Here is a 22,875-nt window from a genome sequence, read left to right as displayed (position 1 = left end):
TCGCTTCTAAGCACCTCGGAGTCCCAGTTACCAGTCCCTCAGACACCAGACAGCCAAGTGTTTATCTTGATTCCAGCCACTCTACTGCCATAAAATTAAGTAGTACAGCCTCTCACTCTCCAATTTCGGGTCAGTCAAGAGATACTCAAGCTGTACCTTCAAGTGGAAGTCGTAGCATAGGATCGAGTAATAGTCCTTTAGGACAGCAGTGTAAACTGCTACATGGTCAAGTTGCCCACAAATCTCTTTCACCATTCGACTAAATAACACTCAGAGTAACACTTATGCCTCTCTGAGTTAGTCAAGTATCATTCAAAGCTCTTCCAGTCAGGCAAGTAACACTCAAAGCTCTTCCAGTCCATCAAGTAACACTCAAGGCTCTTCCAGTTTATCAGGTAACACTGAAGCATTTCCTGGTCCATCAAGTAACAATTTAGGCTCCAGTCCATCAAGCAACACTCAAGGCTCTCCCAGTCCATCAAGTGACATTCAAAGCTCTTCCAGTCCATCAAGCAACACCATTCAGTCAAGTAGCATTCCAGCCATTTCCTCCTCCTCCACACAGTCAAGTAACACTCCAATCTCGACTCAACCATCAGCTCTTACACTCTCCATTCCACCACTAACCAAAAGCGCAATGTCTTCAAACCTAAGTCCGTCCAATGAAGTGCCATGGCAAGTTCTACAGTGAAATCAGGATCTGTAATGCCATTAGATTCTACAGTGACACTGGACTCTACTGTGCTATCAGAAACTTCATTACCATCAGACTGTCTAGTGTTCTCACATCTGTTGTATCATTAGATTCTGCAGTGCCACCAGTATCTACAGTGCCATTAGACGCTACAGTGACACCAGATTCTACAGTGCCATTAAGGTCTTCAGTTCTGTTCTCTACAGTGTTGCAAATGCACACTGGACTTGATGTTTAAGTGTGAGTACCATGTTTATCTATTCCTGTGTTGTAGTTGTTGTATTTTGGCACTAGGTCATTTGGATGTAAACCCAGTGGACTTCAGGCTGATACTTTCTTTGGCTTGCAGTCCTCTATCCATCCTTCAAGGGAGACAGAGGAAGAGGAGGCACGTTTGTATAACTGCCAAGTCATATCGATGTCACCAAGTGGAGACTATCCTATCCAGTACCATTTGTATCTGTAGATATTTTTTAGGTGTCATATACCAGTTGTACAGAAAGTTAACAGTTTGAAACACATCCATCTCTAGGATAAATTACAAATAAACAGAGATATAAATATGATATACTGCAGCTGTTTACTTATTCATCTATATGTAGTATGCGCTGGTCATTTCAAGGGGTCGCTTGGGTATGCCTTTGTCGCCAAGTTACTGAGTTGCTGATTCATATATCAACTAGCCCAGTGCCTGGCAATACATGCCAGCCCACATTGTCTACCTTGGGACTCGTACTCGTTCATTCTCATGTCACCCCTGCATTTTGAAGAGAACCCTGTGCAGTGCCACAAGAGCCTTCACATGATTCTAAGAGGTCTTTTTAGGGACCTTCTTAGGTCCTATTTTTGGCCCATTTTGGTCTGGTAAAGCAGAGCCTGGTAGGTCTCTTGCACGAGGTGTGATTATTGGATTATCTATTCTCTCACTGATAAGTTTGTAAAGAAACAAAATATTTTTTTTGCTGGGCCTTCGTGTTTTGAAATTAGCCCATTCCCCAAGAATCCAGTAATAGAAATCTTAGCTGTCTAGATACATGAGTTAGAACTGACAAGTCTGCCATAGTAGCATGCAAGAGGACAATAAGGTGTAATATTAATATCTATCTATCTATCTATTGCCAGACGCCTCAATCCCGTTCGGGGTGGCCACAAACAAATCGCCTCCAAGTCGCCCTGTTCCCCGCCATTTCACTGCCCTGCACCCAACTCACACCCTCCTCTCTCATATACCTCTCCACCCCATCCCTCCATCTCATCCTCGGCCTCCCCCTCCCTCTTCCCCCCTCCACCTCACTCACATACACTCTCTTCGTCAGTCTTTCACCCTCCATCCTCTCCACATGGCCAAACCACCTCAGTGTGTTCCTCATAACGCTTCCTATCACATCCACATCAACACCACAACGCTCCTTTATATCCTCATTCGTCAGCCTGTCTCTCCATGTGACTCCACAGGCTCCTCTTAAATAACTCATTTCCACTGCTCTCACTCTTGACTTGTGTCCTTCCAACAATGTCCAAGCTTCACTTCCGTATGTTAGAGTTGGTATCACAATACTGTCATGTAGTAACTTTTTCACTTCCATGCTCACTTCCCTGTTTCTTATCACTGCTGTCAGAGAACCAGCAACCTTTCTTCCCTGCTGTACCCTTTCAAGCACTTCACCCTCCAAACCTCCATCCTTACTCATCACACTACCCAAGTACTTAAACGTACTCACATTTTCCAATTCCTCACCATTCAACCTCACTGTACATTCACTAACTTCACCTCTCTCAAAGACCATCACTTTACTCTTCCCTACATTCACCTTTAGATTCCGTTTCTTACATACTCTCTCAAACTCATCCACCAAGCCTTGCAGCTCCCCTTCGTCTTCACTCAACAACACAGTATCATCTGCAAACAACAGTACAGGGAGTTTCCAAACACTATCCTCTCTCACCAGGGCCACTCCAACATCCAATACCCTACCTTGTACCTCTTTTATTACCCCATCCATGTACAGATTGAACAACCATGGAGACATGACACATCCCTGTTTCAAACCAACTTTCAAAGAGAAAAATTCACTTAGTTCACCATCCACACGCACTGCAGCTTTCGCACCATCGTACATACTCTTCACAGCATTCAACAACTTCCCATCTACTCCATATATTCTTAACACTTTCCACAATCCTTGTCTATCCACCTTGTCATATGCTTTCTCCAAATCCATGAAAGCCGCATACAACTTCTTTCCCTTCTCTAGAAGCTTTTCCACTAAAAATCTAAGAATGAATATCTGATCTACACAACATCTTCACTTCCTAAAGCCTCCATGTTCTTCTCCAACTAATTTCTCTGTTCTTTCTCTAACTCTGTCTATAAGTATCCTACCATACACTTTTCCTATTATATTGAGAAGACAAATGCCCCTATGATTACCACACACTTCTTTTTCCCCTTTTCCTTTGTACAAGGGAATAATTATACCTGACTTCCAATCCTCCAGGACTCTACCTTCCTCCCAGGCCAGTCTGCACATCTTCCACATCCATTCTACTACTATCTCTCCCCCATGCTTCAGCATTTCACCACACACTCCATCAATTCCTGGGGCTTTCCCCGATTTAACTTTCTTCATTGCTTCCACAACTCCTATCCTACTGATTTCTTCCTGTCTTCTCACCTCCCTCCTTCTCCCAGCCATTCAGCAGCCACTTATACTCGCATTACTTCCATCCTCTACGTTCAACAATTCCTTAAAGTGTTCTCTCCATCTGCTCACTTTTTCTCCCTTCTCCACTAGTAATCTACCATTTTTATCTTTCACTCCCCTGCTAACTTCACTTCCACCCTGTCTTACTCTTTTCACCTCTTTCCAGAACATTTTCTTACAGTCCCTCCACTTTACACTCAAATTCCTTCCAAATTCCTCATCCACTCTCTTCTTACTCTCTCTTACTAATCTTTTCACCTCTCTCTTTCTTTCCACATATAACTCTCTCTTCCGCCTCTCACTTCTTCCACGCCCCTATTTCTCATCCATTCATTGTATGCTTTCTTCTTTTGTGCCACAGCCTGTTTCACCTCTTCAGTCCACCACGCTGCTCCTTGCACCCCCCTCCGTCTTCTCTTCCTTCCATACACCACATCACATGCTGCACATATTTCTTCTGTAAATATCTTACACACACCTTCCACGTCTCCCATCTGCTCCAATTCATATTTGCCCAATCATTCCTCCACTTCTCTCTTATACTCTGCCTTTTTCTCATCCTCTTGTAACCTTTCCACTCTCCTTGCAACTACTCCTTCCTCTCGTCTTTCCCTTCTTCTATTCCTCCATCTTACTTGCATTCTAATTCTGGCCACCACCAAGTAGTGGTCAGAAAGTCCACTCCCCCAACCTCTATACACTCTTGCATCCTTTACACATCTTCGCATCCTTTCATCCACACACACATAATCAATCATTGCCTTCCTTTCATTCAGTTCACCATCCACCCTTCTCATCACTCGCCATGTATATCTGTGGATCATTTTATGCCTGAAGAGGGTATTGGCTAACACCAACCCCCTCCCAGCACAAATGTCCACTAACGCACTCCCATTCTCATCTATCTCAGCAGGCACACCCCACTCACCAACTATTCCATCCACCTTCACATTCCCAACTTTACCATTCATATCACCAATCAAAAACACTCTCTCATTCCTTCCAAACTTTTCCATTCACACTTCGACATTTGTCCAGAACTCTTCTCTCACTCTTCTAGCACGATCTTGCGTTGGTGCATACACACACAATCGCCCACATTTGTATTCCAACTTTCAACTTTACCCACATAATCCTTGACCCAACTGATCCATACTGTCTTATGCTCCTCTTCCATCTTTTACTCACAACTATACATACTCCTTCCTTTGCCCTCTCATTCTCACCTACTCCTGCACATATACCCCATCCATACTCCCATTCTCTCACATTTTCTCCTCACCATTTTGTTTCAGTTATTCCACATACATCCACTTTCGCACCCTCAAGCACCTGGACAATCTCTCTCTCTTTCACCTCATCATTCGCTCCCCTTACATTCCAAGTTCCAATTACCATGTCCTTTGTCCAGTCCTTGGTCGTCATCGTTTGGTCAGTCCTTGTCCGAGGCTTATTGTTTGTATTTTTTAGTTAGTTGTTTTCCGGGGAGGGGCACTAACCCTCCGCCAACCCTTTTAGTCGCCTTTTACGACAAGCAGGGATACTGGGGGAGTATTCTTGAAAAAAACCGCTACCCCCAGGGTAAGGATAGTGAGGCATAATATGCAGAATTAACTGCGATGGAAGAGATGTTACGAAATCACCCAAGCCACTTCGAACAAGAGCCATTTCTGCTGGCCGGTGCATCGACTCAACCGAGATATTTCAGTTCATATTTAATTAAATCTACATAAATAGGATACAGGAGTATGTTAAGGTGTAATATCTAAATAAATCACCAAGGAAGAGGTGTTATGTCTCCTGCAATATACCACCAAGTATGCGAACTTCTTACTGTCGTTTATGATGATTTTTGCATATTTTTCCATTGATAACCTGATATTACTCGAATTGGCTTTGTATGGTAGGTAATTATGAAGGTACGTGTGGAATGGTACACCTGTTAGAAGGTTTCAGGCTTCCAGGGGCATGCACAGTGAATGAATGGCTATATGGTCAATGTCACTGGGCATGTTGTGGACAAGGTCCTTTCCCTTGCCTTCTGGACCCTACCTCAACCCACTCGCGGGTGGGAAAAGGAGGCGGGATGGTGACGGTGATGATGGTGATGATGATCAGTTATATTCGTGATCAGTTTCATCTTTGTGTGTTATCAGGGAAGAACATACGTGTTTATTACTGTTTCATGAAATACGACATTCAAGTGATCCAGACGAAAAATAAAGAAAAACTAAAGGTACGAGACATACGTTCATGTTGTAATGTGCGTTGGAGATTATGCAGTTCCTCTTCTTAACGATTTATTCTGCTTATTACACCTCCGTATCCTCTTGTACGATATTGATGGAAACTATGTCCAAATTCAAATGATATTTAAAAAAACAAAAAACAAGGTATAGTAGGCAAAATAAGTTGCTTATGAGATTATATGAAGCTTCCTGTGCCAATTAGACTCATATTATTGGCAGTTAACCCGAGATGTCCCATGGACGTATGGGTACATTGCAACATTTTGCATTTGCCAGTCCCGTCGATGTACTGGTACGTTTCGCAATTGCAAGGTCCCTAATTTACACAATTTTCACTTTTCGCGCGTGATTTTTCGTACGTATACACGGGACACCTTCCTCTATTCTTTTACAAGATGCCAAGCAGGGACAATGCCTTACACCGCATAACCTCCCCCCTCCCGCACGCCATTGTCTCGGCAATTCACCTGTTACCAGTGACCTGGCCAATAAAGACATTCAGGGCCAGAGTGATTCCCCATTCGATGACAATGTGGAGGACTAAGTTTACATAGCATTAGAGTAAGAAACAGTCAGAAATGATGATCAGGTAATGTAGCAAAAGAAGGTCAGGAATGGTGATGAGTTAGTGAGTGAAATAATGCTTATAATGCCTATATTACTGTTTGAAAACCAATATACTCTCGTACTACATATAAATTCGTACCAAATAAATAAATAAATACCGTTTATGAGTGGTGTGGAATAGTTATCCTCCCATAGAACTAGTTTTCTTTGCAGCCAGCCTGATAGAAAACCCTGTAAGGTAAGGAGGTACCTGTATCGAGTATTTTAAACCTCAGATGAGCGATTTCTTTATGAATTTTCAGTGTTTCTCACCAAAAGCGGAGGTTTTAGCCAAAAGAAAAAAATTCCAATAATGGTCGGGACTGGGGGGTGTCAGAGGTGCAAAAGTGCTCGGGACGTGACGGGTTAAAGAAGCTCCCTAGCACCTCTTACTTAGGGATTTGTTTTTTTGATATCACTGGTTAAAATCCTTTTGTACGTTATTTGTATAGAGTATGGCGATGTTAGAAGGAATTATTCAACACAGAAGAGGACGGTAGGATGTAATAGACAAAATAAATCGCGTAGGAAATGGTCTTGGTGTGCTTCCATAACAGGCGAGAATACGGGCCTTTGAATGCCAACCTTATGAAAACATCTTATGTTTTTTACTCATTTTGTTAGTTTCTTGAATATTTCATGATTATCAGTGAAGGGGACATTTAATTTTTCTTCATCTTCCATAAAGATCTTCCAAGTGAACCTGATGAATTACAGCCAATATAAAGGAAAGAGTGAGAGCCTTAGTCTAAGTGGTGTAGAAGTCTTCTTAGCACATCTTTTTTAGTGATCTGCTTTGTATACTACACCATTGTCTTGCATGCTACTTTTATCGTGTTGAGGTAAAGTTGACCAAGGCTACTAGCAAAATTTAAGTACTTTCCCACTGACTCATGCGGTGTATGACCCTGGCAGTTGCCCTGGTTTAATTGCAGTTATTCAGTCCTGCAGACTTAATTCGTTGATTAAGATGCATTATGATAAATCCAAAGTTTGCTGATAATGAGGAAGAGATCCAAAAGGCAAAACTCATCCATGTTCAGCTGTCGTTGTTTTGCGTCAGAGCATCAAGTAATCAAAAACGTTATTGTATCCCAGGTGATGGACAAGATAACTGAAGGCTTGAGAGCTGTTGCTAAGGACACGACAACCAATATTCATGAAATTGCAAGAACAAACAAAGTAGTATAAACCCGGTTAAAAGAACTGCTAGGAAAAATACAAAGTGATGATCCAGAGTTGCAAGAATACCAGTTAGAGGGGCTGCTGGAAGAACACAAAAGGGTGATCCATTGGTACAACAAGATAGCCAATAACATCTTAATTTCAGGCATACTTAATAGCTTCGATGCAGGGAACGTCTTTTACAGCAAAGCCATTAGTTTAGGCAGTCCGCACAAGTAACCCTGCAGGAAGGCGTTGATTCGTGGATAATTGAAATAATTTCTACGAGCAGCGAGCATTATCTTCAAATGGCAGGCTTCACTTGAGCTCGGTTGGCTCTCCTTGTCTTGGACATCTGTTCAGTGTTGCTGGAAAGTGGAAAATCACAAGATCTCACACCTCACATCATGAGTGAAAGTTGAATAATCTAAACCAACCTGACAGCACAAACTAATTAATCAAATTGAACCTAATATGACCTAACATAATCTAAACCAATCAAACATAGCCAAGCCTTACCTAACCTAATCAAGCCAAACCTAACCTAACCTAGCCAAACTAAACCAAACGCAGCCCAATGAAACGAAACCCAACATAACACAACCTAGCCAAACTAAACCAAGCCAGCCAAGCTAAATATAATCTAACCAAACTATGCCAAACCAGATCAGACCTAACGTAACCTAATTCAATCAAATAGAACCTAATATGACCTGACGTAACCAAATTCATCCTAACTCAGTCAAATGCTACCTAACTTACCCAAACCAAACATAACCCAAAGTAGCCAAAATAAACCAAACCAAACCTAACCAAACCAAACCAAGCCAAATCAGATCTGTTTCAACCTAGCCATTCTACACCAAACCAGGCCAATCAAACCTAACCATACGAAACCGAACGTAACTAAACCAATCCAACCAAATTTAATCAAACCTGTCCAGAATGAATTATGCGCAACCACGAACTAAACCAATCCAACCAAACTTAATTAAACCTGTCCAGAATGAACTATACGAAACCAGATCTAGCCAGCGAACCTAACTAAACCAATCCAAACCAAACAACCTAGTCAAACCAGTCCAAACCATACAACCTAATCAAACCAATCCAAAATGAACCAAACGAAACCAATTCTAGCCAACCGACCCAACCCAAACTAGAGGTGCCAGGCACAGCAATCCTCGCCCGACAGCAGTTTTTTAATGCTGTTTAATACTGATTTGTTTCTACCATTTTGTCTCAGTGCACAAATAACCAGTTTGCACCCAGCGTCCTCAATATAGGACAGAACTGGGCATTTTCAAAAGTTAATTAAGGAGGAAACCCCGGGGGAGGGACATATGAGCTTCGCGACTATGAGCCGATAGATGGAGGGCAATACACTTAGTATCCTTCCAGCAAAAGCCCTACACAGGAACCCTGGGAGTTAATGGGTTAAAGTATAAAGTAATGGCGCAAAGTCAAACTAAACTAAGCTAAACTAAACTATAAACCAAACCAAACCAAACCCAACCCAATCCAACCCCTCCTATCCAAACTACATTAAACCAAACCTAACCATCCAAAGCAAACCTAAGTAAACCAAGCCACACGAAATTAAACCAAACCTAGCAAAACTAGAACCAAGTCAACCAAACCTAACCTAACCAAACCTGACCAAGTCAAACCAAACCTTTTAAACCAAACCAAACAACCTAGCCTAACCTAACCCAATGCAACCTAGGCAAAATAAACAATGCAAAGCCAATCCAACCAAACAAAGCCTAACCAAACCAAACCAAACCATAATAATCGTCAAACAAAACCTAGGCCAACCTAACCAAACTAAGCTAAGCCAAGCCAAGCCAAGCCAAACTAAACCAAACCAAACTAAACCAAACCAAACTAAACCAAACCAAACTAAACCAAACCAAACTAAAACAACCCTAACCCAACCTCGCCAAGTTAAACCAAACCAAGCCTAGCCAACCAAAGCAAATCAAAGCAAACCCAGTTTAATGAAAGTAACCTTAATCAACCGTAATTTGACCTAACTTAAAAAAAGAAAAAGTTCTGAAATCTCTTACAGGACGTTACACTATGCTGGATCCTGCTACTGGCTAAACAAATACCCTGCAACATGGAGGGGTGCCCAAGAACGCTGTAAGGCCCACAACGGCCATTTAGCCGTTGTTGATAGCCACCTAGTTGAGTCTGATTGTCTTTTGCCTTATCCCTCTGTCTGTCTGTCAGCTAGTTGTTCTTCTCATGGTATAATTGCTTACATTTTCTACCATTTTACTATTATAAGTTAATTTGAGCAGGCAACAGTATTCATAAAGCAAGACAGGGGAGAGAGAGAGAGAGAGAGAGAGAGAGAGAGAGAGAGAATCTAACATTCCAACTTTCACAGGTTAAAAGCGGAACACAGCGCCCTCACATGTAATGGAATAATTATGTGGTTAGGAGCCTCCTGGGACAACACCACACAAGCCTTTAGACCTTTCCAACTGGGATCCCAAAGGAGGAAGATTTGGTCATTTCTGTTTTGTCCTTTGTTCTGACCAGTACGTTGGGTTTTGATCACGAAAATCTACCCTAAGCCACTTTTAATACACTACTATACTGTGCATCTTTTTGACTGACGATTTGTGTTGTCCTATTCTAGCCATCAAATTAACCATCATAGCATATTTTGATTGGTAACTCAAATTTTGTGCCTTATTTTGACCAATGTTGTCATTTTTGTTGCCTGTTTTGGCTAGAAACTTAAATTCTACCTGTTGATTTTGCCTACTGGGATCCTTAGGAGGGGAGTTGGTAAATTGGGTTTCGTCTCTTATTTTGAACGATATGTTTTTATCCCAGGTTTTGACCATTAAAATATGTTCTGCTCTCTCTCTCTCTCTCTCTCTCTCTCTCTCACACACACACACACACACACACACAGTGGCTAGTACCCGGGTTGGACGCATATCACAGAGCTGCGCTCTGGGGATACCTAAATTGTATTTATTTTGTGGATCAAGCTCGTATCAAGCTAATTTGGGTGATGATGCAACATATCAAAACAAAAAATAACAAAGAAGTGTAAAGTAAGTATATCAGTGTCAAGGAATGTGATAAATTTCCTCATGTCAGCTGAACAGCACCGAGGTTAGCAGACGACAGAGTGATGCAATAACTGTAAATAGAGATCATTCATTCATTGCCAGACGCCATGTATCCCAAACGGGGTGGCCAAGGGCTTAGAGTTAATTGTTTTACAGGGAGGGGCACTAATCCTCCACCAACCCCATTTGACACGTAGGGATGCCAACAGCATCTGGTGTTCCCAGGCGGTCACCCATCCAAGTACTAACCAGACCCAACGTTGCTTAACTTCGCTGATCGGACGGGAAGCGGTGTACTCAACGTGGTATGCCGTTTTAGAAAGATGCCTGTAGAAGGTGTTAAGAAAAGATAGGAAGGTAAAAAAACAGGATAATGACTTCTACCCAGACCTGATTGAAAAGGAAACTTATGACAAATTAGATGAAAGAGTAAGTAGGCCAGAAAGATCTTTTCAAATGGAAATTAAAGAAATCAAGAATGAGCATCGCAGACAGAAGAAAAAAAAAAGAATTAATGAAGGATATGAACAGAAAAGCCACAACAATAGATGAAGTATCAGCTGAGATAAATTCACTGAGAACAAGGGCTAATGATATGGGATGTACAGATATTAACCATGAGAGAAATATGGATGATTTCAGAATTGATACGGAGAAAATCAGGCAAGCAAGCAGTCTGATAGACCAAAGTAGTAACGCTGAAGAGAAAATAACAGGTAAATGAAATGGTGAGAAATTACCAAGATGAGATACAAAGTACGTATTCTGAAGTGGTGGAAGTACAGAATGATTTAGATGCAAGGGTGGAAGAAAAAAGTGTAAGAAAGGAAGTGAAACAAGTTATAAAGAATAACCCAAAACTAGTTAGGGAAGCTGTAGCTAGAGATGAACAAATCCATAGTAATCAGTGGCATAGGTGAAGAAATAAAAAACAGAATCTCAAGAGACAAAAAGGAGATGGAAAATATAATGAACAAACTGCAGCAAATATCAGATGATATCTGTTAGAAAGATATAGAAGAACATTAAAGACTAGGGAAATATGAGAGAAGTAAGCCAAGGCCCCTGAAAGTAACATTCCAGAGTGCAAACACTGTAGAGGAAATATTTAAAAATGCCAACAAACTCTTGGAAAAAGAGGAATTCAAAAAAGTATGGATAAAAAGATGCCTATCTCAAGAGGAATTGGGTACACTAAAGGAGAAGAGGGAGGAAGCAAAAACAAAATATGAGGAAAGAGAGGAAGAGAATTTTTTTTGTTACAAAGTAATTGGATTGCAGATAAGAAAGTGATACTTAACCAGAAGGGAATAAAAGAAAGGAAGGTAATAGACTCAAGCTATGGCAAGTATGTAAACAAGATGATTAAGTTGATGCACTCAGATGTTGATGGAATGGTATCTAAATTATTAGAGATGAAAGATTATATATACCAGAGAAAAGGAACTACATATTATTTGCCTAACTGAAACAAAATTAACCCCAAGGATATCAAACGATACCCTAAACTTAGAAGAATACGATATATGGAGAAGAGATAGGAATTTAAAAAGAGGAGGAGGAATTATATTAACAAAGAAAAAACTACAAGTCAAAGAAATAGAACTAGATATACTCTCACAAGTAGAACTGATTACAGTAGAGATTACTACATCTGAAGGGAAATTACTTTTGGCAAATTTATACATGCCACCCAAAACAAACACTTGGGAAAGAGGGGATTATGAAGACATGGCAGAGAGTACAGTTCAAAGTTTAAGAGCATTACTACATAGAATGGAAGAGAAATCTGAGAGAATCATATTAACTGGAGATTTCAATACAAATATAAACTGGAATACTTTAGATGTAAGAAACCATGAAAGCTGTTGGGACCAAAAGCTCCTGGACCTTGTGCAGGAGTTTTTCCTAACACAACATGTAAAGGAAAACACCGGAAAAAGGAGACCTGATGATCCATCAGTACTAGATCTTATATTTACTAGGCAAGAAAATGATATTGACAATATAATGTATCACCCTCCATTCAGCAAAAGCGACCATGCAATGTTAAATTGCAACTTCAGGATTGCATATGACATAGTTAACAGTAATGAGAGTTACAAAAAGAGCCTAAACTGTAAAAAGGGCAACTACCATGACCTAAAAAAGTACTTCTTAGATTGGGAAAAAGAGCTTAGAGGACAAGATTTAAATGTTATATATAGATAATCCTGTGAACTTTATGAAATAGGAGTCCAAAATTACATCCCACAGCACAAAGAAGCAGAAAAGAAAATAATGAAATGGTTTAATACAGAATGTAAAAAGTCTAAAGAAAAAAAGATGCTTGTTGTGCAGTAGATACAGAAGACACAATAATGAGAGGGCATATATCTATACACAGGCTATCCCTTGCACGCCCCTGCATCTCCTCCCACACCACAAACCACCTCATACACTGCGCCTATCTCTTCCGTGAATATCTTAAATACTCCTTCCACCCCTTCCATCTGCTCTAACTCATACCTTTCCAATCTTTCTTCCACTATGCTCTTATACTCTGCCATTTTCTCACTATCTTGCAACTTCTCCACTCTTCTCTCAGGAGCTGTTTCCCCCTGTTGTTCCCTTCGTCTCTTCAACCATTTTCTTTGCAGCTTTACCTTGGCCATCACTAATTGATGGTCCGAGATTCCATTCCCCCACCCTTTCCACACTCTTGCATCCAACACTTGTCTTCTCATTCGCTCATCTACACACATGTAGTCTATCACTGCCTTTCGTTCAACAAGTTCACCGTCCATCCTTCTCATTACTCTCCATGTATACCTGTGGATCATCTTACGCCGAAAGTAGGTGTTAGCTATTGCCAATCCATTACCAGCACAGATGTCCAAAGCATTACCATTCCGATCTACTTAAGATGGCAAACCCCACTGACCAACCACTCCATCCACTCGTACATTCTGAACTTTGCCATTCATGTCTCCAATCAAAAACACTCTCGCTCCTGTCAAATTTGTCCATACATGCTTCTGCACTCACCCAAAACTCATCTTTCATTCTTGCCACTTGGTCCTCTGTCAGCTCATACACACATACAATCGCCCACGCTTGTGTACCTACTTTCATCCTCACCCATACAATCCTTGCACCCACTGTTCCATACTCTCTTGAAACAAAAAAAAAATTACGAACATGCAGGTGAACCACAAAACAGCAAACTAGGACTGCCAAGCCTCTTAAAAATTAGCCCAAAACTAACCAAAAGAACACAAAACAAGAACTAGACAGGCATGTGAAACTCCTGACACATACGATAACCTGATCAGCTTGAAAATGGAGCTGGGCATCGAACAGAGCATGCTAAAAATAGGAGGGAGGGGGGAAGAATAAACCTTGAGGGCTGCCGGAGGCAGGCATAAATAAGACTTGTGCATGAACGATCACACATGAGTGGAGTGATTTTGTCAAGTTGCTCACTAAAATGTCCATACAAAGCCAGCAGACAGGCTATCAGTGGCCCGGAATGAAGGTTATCGTGCTTATGATGTATTTCAACAAACACAGTAAGCTATACACTTCTCTTAAGCTCTGATTGTAAAACAATCCTCCAGTCACCAGTTAAAATGCATATAAGGTGCCTAAAGTGGCTTGAATCCTCTTCCTGTATAGATGTCTCCAGAGAAGGAAGAGGAGGTGGAAAAATTACAACCTTCTCTACACAAGTGATAGCTACTGTAGAGAACTGAGAGGTGGGATCCAGAAGTAAAAATCTTGTTTGGTTTACCATTAGTAGATAAATTTTTATTACCCATGGTTTTAAATACTTATTAATCTCATGTACAACAAGGTAGTGTAAACAATTAACAGGATGAGATCAAGCAGTGGAAATGCTTTTGGTCCAGTTCCAGTGAATATACTTATATTAGCCTGAATGTAAATACTAACTCTTATGTACAGCATAATCTGTTGTTACAGATGAAAGCAGAACATGTGAAGTAATGGAAGAACTGGTGGTAAACTTCTGCTGCAACGATCCTGTCACCTTAGAACAGTGGGTTCGCCTACTGCGCGAGCTCAGAGTGCGCGAATCGCATTGTGTGTGAGTGACCAAAAACGTGTGCGCAGATATTCCCGGGGCATTTTACTGAGCACCTTGGGGTAGGAGGCGGCGGGCGAGCCATTACAGACAAGGTTCGTGCACAGTGTGGATCTGCTCTCTGCAGCTAACCTGTCGTGTACAACGTGTGGTTTTTTTTTGGCTCCATCCTGGACTGTACCTTTTCTGCACCATGCCTCCAGCCGCAAGAGTTAAGAAACTTCTCATGCACGCAACCAGGTTGGAGATTATCAGGATGAAGGAGGAGGGACAAGGGAACACAGTTATCAGGAAAGCCATGGGACTGGCTGAATCTACAGTGAGGACTGTTTGGGAGAACCGCGATGCCAACATGGCACTTGTGAAGACGTATGGTGCATCTGAGCTTGACGTCCGTTCCCAGGTGGGAAATTGTGCGATGATACTTACGGAACTGTATCTTGCCACATACAGTATGAGGAAGGAGAATGAAGGTTTACCACTGAATGGCAGATTTATTCAGAACTAAGCCCAGCTCATTTACAAGGCAGCATTTCGCAAGTTATCTGTGGACAAACCATTCAAGGCATTGGTAGGATGGCTGCACCATTTTTTGAAACGCAAGGAACTCCGTCACATCAAACTGTCTGTTGAACGTGCCTCTGCTGACGAGCTGGCCACGAGAGAGTATCCTACGGTATTTAGAGTGCTTCGTCAAGAAGGACAGAACACCAAGGACCAGATCTACAACGTCGACGAAACATCGTTATACTACTTACATCGCTAAAAAACAGAAAGAAGCCCCTGTTGGCAAGCTCCAGAAGTGTAAGATGATGGTAATGTTCATTGTAAACCTGTCTGGGAGCCACAAGATGAGATCAGTTGTTGCATACACAGCTTCACACCCAAGGTGCTACAAAAACCTCACGAACTTGGACGCAAGTGGCGTGTACTGGAACAAGTCTGCAAATGGTTGGATGATTGGGAATATTATGTCAGACTGGTTAACAAAGCACTGCATCCCCGATGTCAGGGCCAAGTGTCGGAAACTTGGCATTCCATTTAAGATGCTCCTTGTGCTGGACAGTGCACCAACTCACCCTCCATACCTAGAAGATCTGCACAAGGATTGTCGTGTTGTGTTTCTGCCGCCCCGGACGACATCACTCATGCAGCCGCTGGATCAAGAACTGATCGCCACTATGAAGCACTTCTGCCACAAGCAAGTGTATGAGTACCTACACAGGAAGATTGACACACAAGAGGAGCTTCATGCCTTACAAGAAGATCACAATGAAGACCTCGATGAGGCACCTGCTGCCGTACCATCTCTGCCAGCAGCTATATCCCAACCCACGACAGGTGACCTGACTCTTGAGGCAATTTGGCATCGTTTCACAGTGAAGGACGCAGTTGACTTTCTCCTACAAGTATGGCACCAGATTACAACTGCAGCAGTTAACCATGCATGGCGACTGCTCATGCCTCACTTATGCACGACCCAGGAGACGGCCATTCAACCACTGGCCGAGGCTGAGGCAGCAACACTGACAGCAGCACAAGCTGTACCAGGTTTCGAGGACACTACGTTGGCGGACATACAGGAAGTGCACACTGCTAATGAGAAACAGACTCCTGAGGAAGCCTTGCAACGGATAGATGAGGCTGACGCTGAGCCCGATGCCAGGCAGAGTCAAGTTGAGCAGCCTAGTGTGATGGAGGGGAGGACAGAGCTGTGTATGTCAAGAATAAGCAAGATCCTTGCTATGGAGGAGGTTCTCATTGGTATCGACAGTCTTCCATTTCTGCACAGACAGGCACAGGCAAGAAATAAACAGGAGAAGACAGATGCTCATAATAAGTTACACAGAGCAGGCTCAAGTTTGTGAAACTGAGGAACCAGTTACATTGTCTGATCCTGTTCTTGTTGAGGATGAAGAAGATGCAATGTCAGATGTAGCATTGGACTTCGAGGGGTTTATGGCCGAAGTGAGTTAGAGGCTCCTGGGGAAGGTTGTCAGGAGAAGTCTGTGGAGGGAAGTGTTGGTGTGGCAGGAGGTGCGGTGGGGGGTGCGGCACTGTAAGGGTTCCCTCGCCTCAGAACCCCTGTTTTTTAAGTCCGTCAGGCCTGTTGTCTACTGTTGTTAAGGTGACTTCCCATATTTTTTTTTTTTATTGTAGCTATATCTGTAGTACAATGTCTGAAAAATTTGACCTTTATTATGTCTCTAAGGGCCAAAAATTGTCCAGGTATGAGGGGGTACCGCCCATGTGTTATGTTTCCCATTAGTTTATGTGTTCTCAGTGAGTGATTTCACACTGCACGAGGACAAGGACCTCCCAACCTCTCGTGCACTGTGTGAGCCCACTGTACTGTATTTCTCTAAAGTGGGATTTGTTGCCCCTCTCACTGTACAGTTGGTTGTATGATATTATTTTTTATGGAGATATAAACGTTGTATTATTGTACTATTGTGTAGTACCTGTTGCCCCCCCCCCATGCATTTTTGGTCGTGTGATACTGCTTATTTAAGCAGATATGTACATGGAATTCTAGTGTTACTATTGTGCAGGGCTTCTTGCATCTCCCAGGGTTGCATTCCTAGTTGCAGCTTTATACCACCTCTTTCTTAGCAGTTTATCTTAGATTTTTCAACCTTTCATTGACTTGGATGTTGTTATTTTTACACTGACATAACTTGCATCACAAACATACAAGAAGAAAAACTTTGGTGTTATGTGTTGAATAAATAGCAAAGGAAGAGGTGTTACAAAATCACTCGTGCCACTTGGAATACAACTCTCACTGTGTCTCTAGTTGTGTGAGGTTAAGTATTTTTAGAGATATTACACATATATATCATCTCCTTACCATTTGTTATTGCCATAAGAACACAGGCATTAATGTAAACTCTTATGTCATAGTTTCTACCCACACACTAATTTATGGTACCCCTGGTCTCTGTGTTACTGGTTGTGTTATACGGTTAAGTATTTACGGATATTATATACTGTATACATGTAATTGCTAAAGAGTCACACTGTCGTGAACATCTGTGAAGATAGAGAAATCCATAGTGGCAGGCGAATAGATGTATATTCAGAAAGCTTTGGTATCTGCTGTCATCCTCTTCATTGAAACTGAAGACCAAGATTGATACACTAGTTGCCAAAACTGTTTGGAAATATATCATTTAGTCTGCCAGTTGGGGTTTCTCAATCCCGTATACACACAAACTCCGCAGCATATTTGTTATTGTTTTAAGAGCATACGTAAACTCGTAAGTCATGATTTCTGCTCACCTTCTAATCCTAACCCTGACTGGAAGAAAGCCAGGGTTTCACAGTAAATGAACACCTTTTGACTGGTATTATCCCATTAACTGAAATTATCTGTCTATATTCAGACGCCTTAATCCCGTAACGGATGGCCTTATGCAAAGTGCTTCATCATCGCCCTGTTTTCCGCAGCTGGACTGCTCTCCCTGCAGTTCACATGTCCTTCTCTTACATATCTCTCCACTTCATCCATCCACCTCATCCTTGGTCTCCCCTTCTCGTCTCTCCCATTACCTCACTGACATACACTCTACTAGTTAGTTTTTCATTCTTCATCCTCTCCACATGGCCACACCATATAAAAGTATTTCCCATAATACTTTGTCACATCCACATCAATAACAACGCTCCTTTACTTCCCTATGGATTTGTCTGTCTCTCTAAAATCTTCATGTAACTCCACATGCTCTTCTCATATAACCCATTTCCATTGCTCTCACTCTTGACTTGTGGCCTTCCAGCAGGGTTCATGCATTTCTTCTGTATGTTTGTTGGGATCACAATACTGTCATGCAAAGCTCTTCCATTTTCACTTCCCATTTCTAAATTACTGTTTTCAATGAACCAGCAACCTTTCTTCCCTGTTGTACCTTTTCAACCACTTCGTCTTCTAAACTTCTATCCTTACTTATCACTTTACCTAAGTACTTAAATACAATCACATTCTCCATTTCCTTACCATCGAGCTGTACTGTACATTCTCTGATTTCATTTCCCTCGAAGACCAAAGTTTTTCTCATATCTACATTCACTTTTAGATTCCGTTTCATTATATTCACTCCCAAACTCATTCTCCAAGTTTTGCAGCTCACATTGCTCATCACATAACTATATGGTATCATCAGCAAGCAGCAGTACAGAAAGTTTTAAAACACTACTCTCTCATATTAGAGACACTCCCAAATGCACTGCCCTACCTAGTATCTCTTATATAACCCCATCCATTTATAAACTGAACAACCACGGGGATATGACATACCCCTGCTTCAGTCCAACACACATATCAAAGAACTCAGTTCACAGTCCATATACACTGGAACCCTTGTGCCCTCACACATGCTGTTTAATAGCATACATCAACTTTCCATCTACTTCATATATTTTTAATACCTTCCACATTGTCTATCCACTCTGTCATATGTTTTCTTCAGATCCATGAAGGCATCCTACAACCTCTTTCCTTTCTCTAGATGTATTTCTATTAAGCATCGTAAAACAAACGTATTAGTATGTTCTTGATGCCTCCAATTTAATTCTTATTAGGAAAGAGTTCGTTTACTGAAGGGATCATTGAAGGCTATACCTGATGCCTAAATTTTTTAGGTCAGAGCCTTCCCTAATCTGAATAAATTTGCTTTGAGAACAAAAGCTAAAATTAAAAATACAGGTCTCTCATACACTGATGGGGTTCTGATGTCAAATACAGGCATACTCCGGTTTAATTATTAATTAGGTAAAACCTCATCGTTAGGCGGAGTATCATATAACGGGGTACTTTTAACATGTATTTCAATGTGGACTGTTTACCAGCCTTGGGTTTCCCCCCAAACCAAGTCCGAAACCCACCCAGATGAAGCCAAAAACGGGTTTAAAGGCAATCTAAATGTCTTAACAGCTGTCAAGGAAGCTGACCTAAGCCTAACACCTGCAAATAACTCACTAAAACCAACAGATCAAATCTGAATATCATCAAATATAAGTCTGGAAAAAATCAGGCTTAGTAAACTGTACCCTAAATTGACAATGTTCACCCCCACCTATGGCTAAAACACATAATCAAAGTCTAAAAATAGTTTATAAATCAACCTAAACACATAATTTTGGTCTAAAGTATCATCAATATTGACAAGAAAAATCAAAACCCATCGTTAAACCAGGGTTTGGCCATCGTTAGGCGGGGTATGGTGCAATTTCTACCCCCATCGTTAAGCCGGGGTATCGCATCTAGGGGTATCATATATTGAGGTATTACGGTATTGGCTGATATTTCATTAAACAATCACATTATAACATTAATTCAAAGGTGATACATTGCAGGGGTCTCAGGTTTAGCATTATGGGAGATTATGTACTTGACTCACGACTCCAAATAACCTAAATATAATTAATAACCATGTAAAACACCACATACTTTCAGTATAAACACCTGATGATCAATATAAAATGTAAAACATGATGAACAGACATTTCATGTAATGTAACGGTAGATTTACTAGGCCAATCTTTTTATTTATCTACAGCCGGATGCTGTAATCCCTGGGGGGCGGGGAAGTCACAAACAAAACTCTTTTATTGTATCATCTCATATCAGGCTGCCCTCTTTCCAGCTTTCATTACCTTCACCCTCCATCTTATGTGACACACTTTTCATGAATCTCTCATTCTGCACACACATTTATTCCAGCAATACCATTATTTTTTGGAAATAACACCTCTCATCAACTGCTCAAAAATGTTCTGGTTTATAATTACAGCAAATACTTATTTTCGATAATCAGAAAAGGATGTCAGAAAATTAGAAGCGGTGGTGGTGGTGGTGATGGTGGTGGTGGTGTTACCTCCGGTTCTTCAAGATGTGAACCCAGTGGACTGCAAGAAACTGGTCGCTTCAGATAGGTGCTCTCAGATACCATTTGTTGAGGTTATGTTGAAGGCTTGTTTATGTTTTGAATGTGAGGTGTATGAGGTGCCTGTGTTGAGGTATAGGAGCCTGCATTACAGTGTGGACATTGCAGAATGCATGTGAGCTGTAATTGGTGTTGCAAGTGTATTGTGGTGTGGGGGCTGAATTACACTGGGCTTAGTGGATTGTTCCTAAGCTATATACTGATCAACATTGTGTTGTGAGAGTCAGGTGCATGAGGTGAGTGTGATATGGTGTGGAGCCTTCAGTGAAGTGTGAGCATAATGGATTGTTTGTGAATGTATTTCATGGTGTGTTTTGTGTTCGTGAGGTGTATGAGGCAAGTATTGTGTCGAGGTGAGCTGCACTTCAGTGTGGTCTGATTGGACTATTCAGAGTTATATTTTTTTTAGTACCGAAATATTAAATTAGAACAGTATCAACTGTGATATCGCTACGTGAGGGACATCATACATCATGTTGCTGAAGAGGATTAAGTTTGAAGTCTGGTCATCAATACGAGGAACAGTTTGTGGTGACACTTAACTTGTGCAGCCTACAGCAGTTTCAAACCACCAACAAGAGGTCTGTCTTCAGCTGTGACTTCCCGCCAGCCAGCGATAGAATTAAAGGTGTAAATGGAAACAATCCCTCGCGATTTGGAACTAATGGTAGTATGGTGAAAAGCTAAACCACCCAGTGAAATGCAAAGTTCCTATTTTATTTTTAGATAATTTCTGAAGCGAGTGAGTAAAATACAGCATGTACACTCGCACCAAAAACTATCGGTGCATTGTGGGTCCGATGCCATCCGGAATGATTCGATCATGTGGCAGTAACAGCCCGTTAATACCTGTATATATTATAACAATTACTGTCATTCCCTACTCATTATGGAGGACACAAGAGGTATTTGAAATAGCATTCATCTGTCGTCTGGATTGCCTGCGTGTGGGAGGACAGAACCGCAATTTCCACTTACCTTTGCTTCGTGTGTCATAATATTTTACACATATTCTGCACCGATACTTTTTGGTGCGAGTGTACAGCCTCTCTATTTCGTTGCTGTCAGCATTCTAAATGTAGGATGCAGGCTGATCATATATAATAACCACCGGCATTCCAAAATAAGGCAGTAAGATAATAGGAGTTTACATTCCACTTTGCAATTGAACGTTTAAAGCACATGATCCTTGTATGCATGCAAATTTGGGTCTGAGGGGCGTATTTTAGGTGGTACAGTAGGCTTCATAACATGTCCTCCCAAGTGATAGACTATCTTCCCATCATGTGCTCTTGTATGCCTTTTAGTTGTGTTAACATTGGTTTGAGATGTAGTAGACAGAATATATCACTAAGGAGGAGGTGTTACGAAATCTCCAGTATAAGAATGCTACCCTTTGCTGTTCTGTGTGACCCCTTGGCTATGACCTCCAATCAGGGACAGGATTAAAGAATGAGCAGAACTACTGTATGACTTCCCGCTCTATGTGTGCAGCCACGACTCAGTATTTGCTCAAATTATGGTCTGAAAATAAAATTAAGGGTGAAAAAAAAATGGACAAACCTCCCTCAAGTGTTTTTGCAATGGTTTCGGTAAAAATAAATGTGAGCAGAACATGTTTGACCTTTCAGTATTGTTGCTAGCAATGCTTTGTAAGATTAAACAATACTGTCCTGTGCAGGCGTTCCATAATTACTGTAAATAAATACAGTATAAGATTTACCTTTATACACTTAGTTTTAATACCATGTTCGCAAGAATCACGTGTATGCAGGTTACATTAATGTTGTGCCATTACAAACCATGCACAGTCAGTCAGAAATGCTTCGTGTAGGAAAGATCCGATGACATCTGAAATTATCAGAATTGTTAGTAGAGTCAGCTGCAGTTTAATTTATTATCTTTTTCATATGCTCTTAGCAGTAAAGTGAGAGTACTGAACAGGAAGTGTCAAAAGCAAGCAATATATATAGCATCTTCATTCAAGCAGGTTTACCAGCGTGAGATTAAATCATCGGACATTTTTCTGTAGTCATCGACTGTGGTATGACATTGCTTCGTGCCGAATGTGCATCGATACTTTTTTTGATCGATTATTATCGGCAACAAAAGTCCTGTCGCCTCCCGCTTTTTCTCTCCTTGCTTTTGGAAACCTAGTCTGATGAATCAGAAGCGAACGACAATGATGTCACTCATATGTGACCAGATAAAAGACTCGGGGCCAGATGCTGAGGATTTGTGAGTCTCGTTTTCAAAAGTCCGTGGAAAGAGAAGCAGGAGAGGCGACAGAATCTTTGTTCCCAAAGGTACGATCGCAATCCCTATTTTTTTTT

The 22,875-nt window shown here is 41.3% G+C and overlaps 1 protein-coding gene and 1 non-coding gene across 2 annotated transcripts in view; one reads left to right on the top strand and one right to left on the bottom strand.

Moving 5' to 3' along the window:
* The window catches only part of LOC145414574 (glutamate receptor 1-like), a 576,687-nt gene that overhangs the window by 459,377 nt on the left and 94,435 nt on the right, over window positions 1-22,875 (top strand). The window lies entirely within an intron of this gene.
* On the bottom strand, window positions 10,714-10,831 carry LOC145415353 (5S ribosomal RNA). Its single transcript, XR_013900079.1, has one exon. It is a non-coding gene; the product is annotated as a 5S ribosomal RNA (ribosomal RNA).

The sequence above is a fragment of the Coenobita brevimanus genome, chromosome 1 (assembly GCF_032717465.1).
Source record: "Coenobita brevimanus isolate Jiangsu-jjx chromosome 1, ASM3271746v2, whole genome shotgun sequence".
NCBI classification, from domain to species: domain Eukaryota; kingdom Metazoa; phylum Arthropoda; class Malacostraca; order Decapoda; family Coenobitidae; genus Coenobita; species Coenobita brevimanus.
The sequence above is the reverse complement of the archived record's forward strand: the minus strand, read 5'-3'. Positions and strand labels throughout refer to the sequence as shown.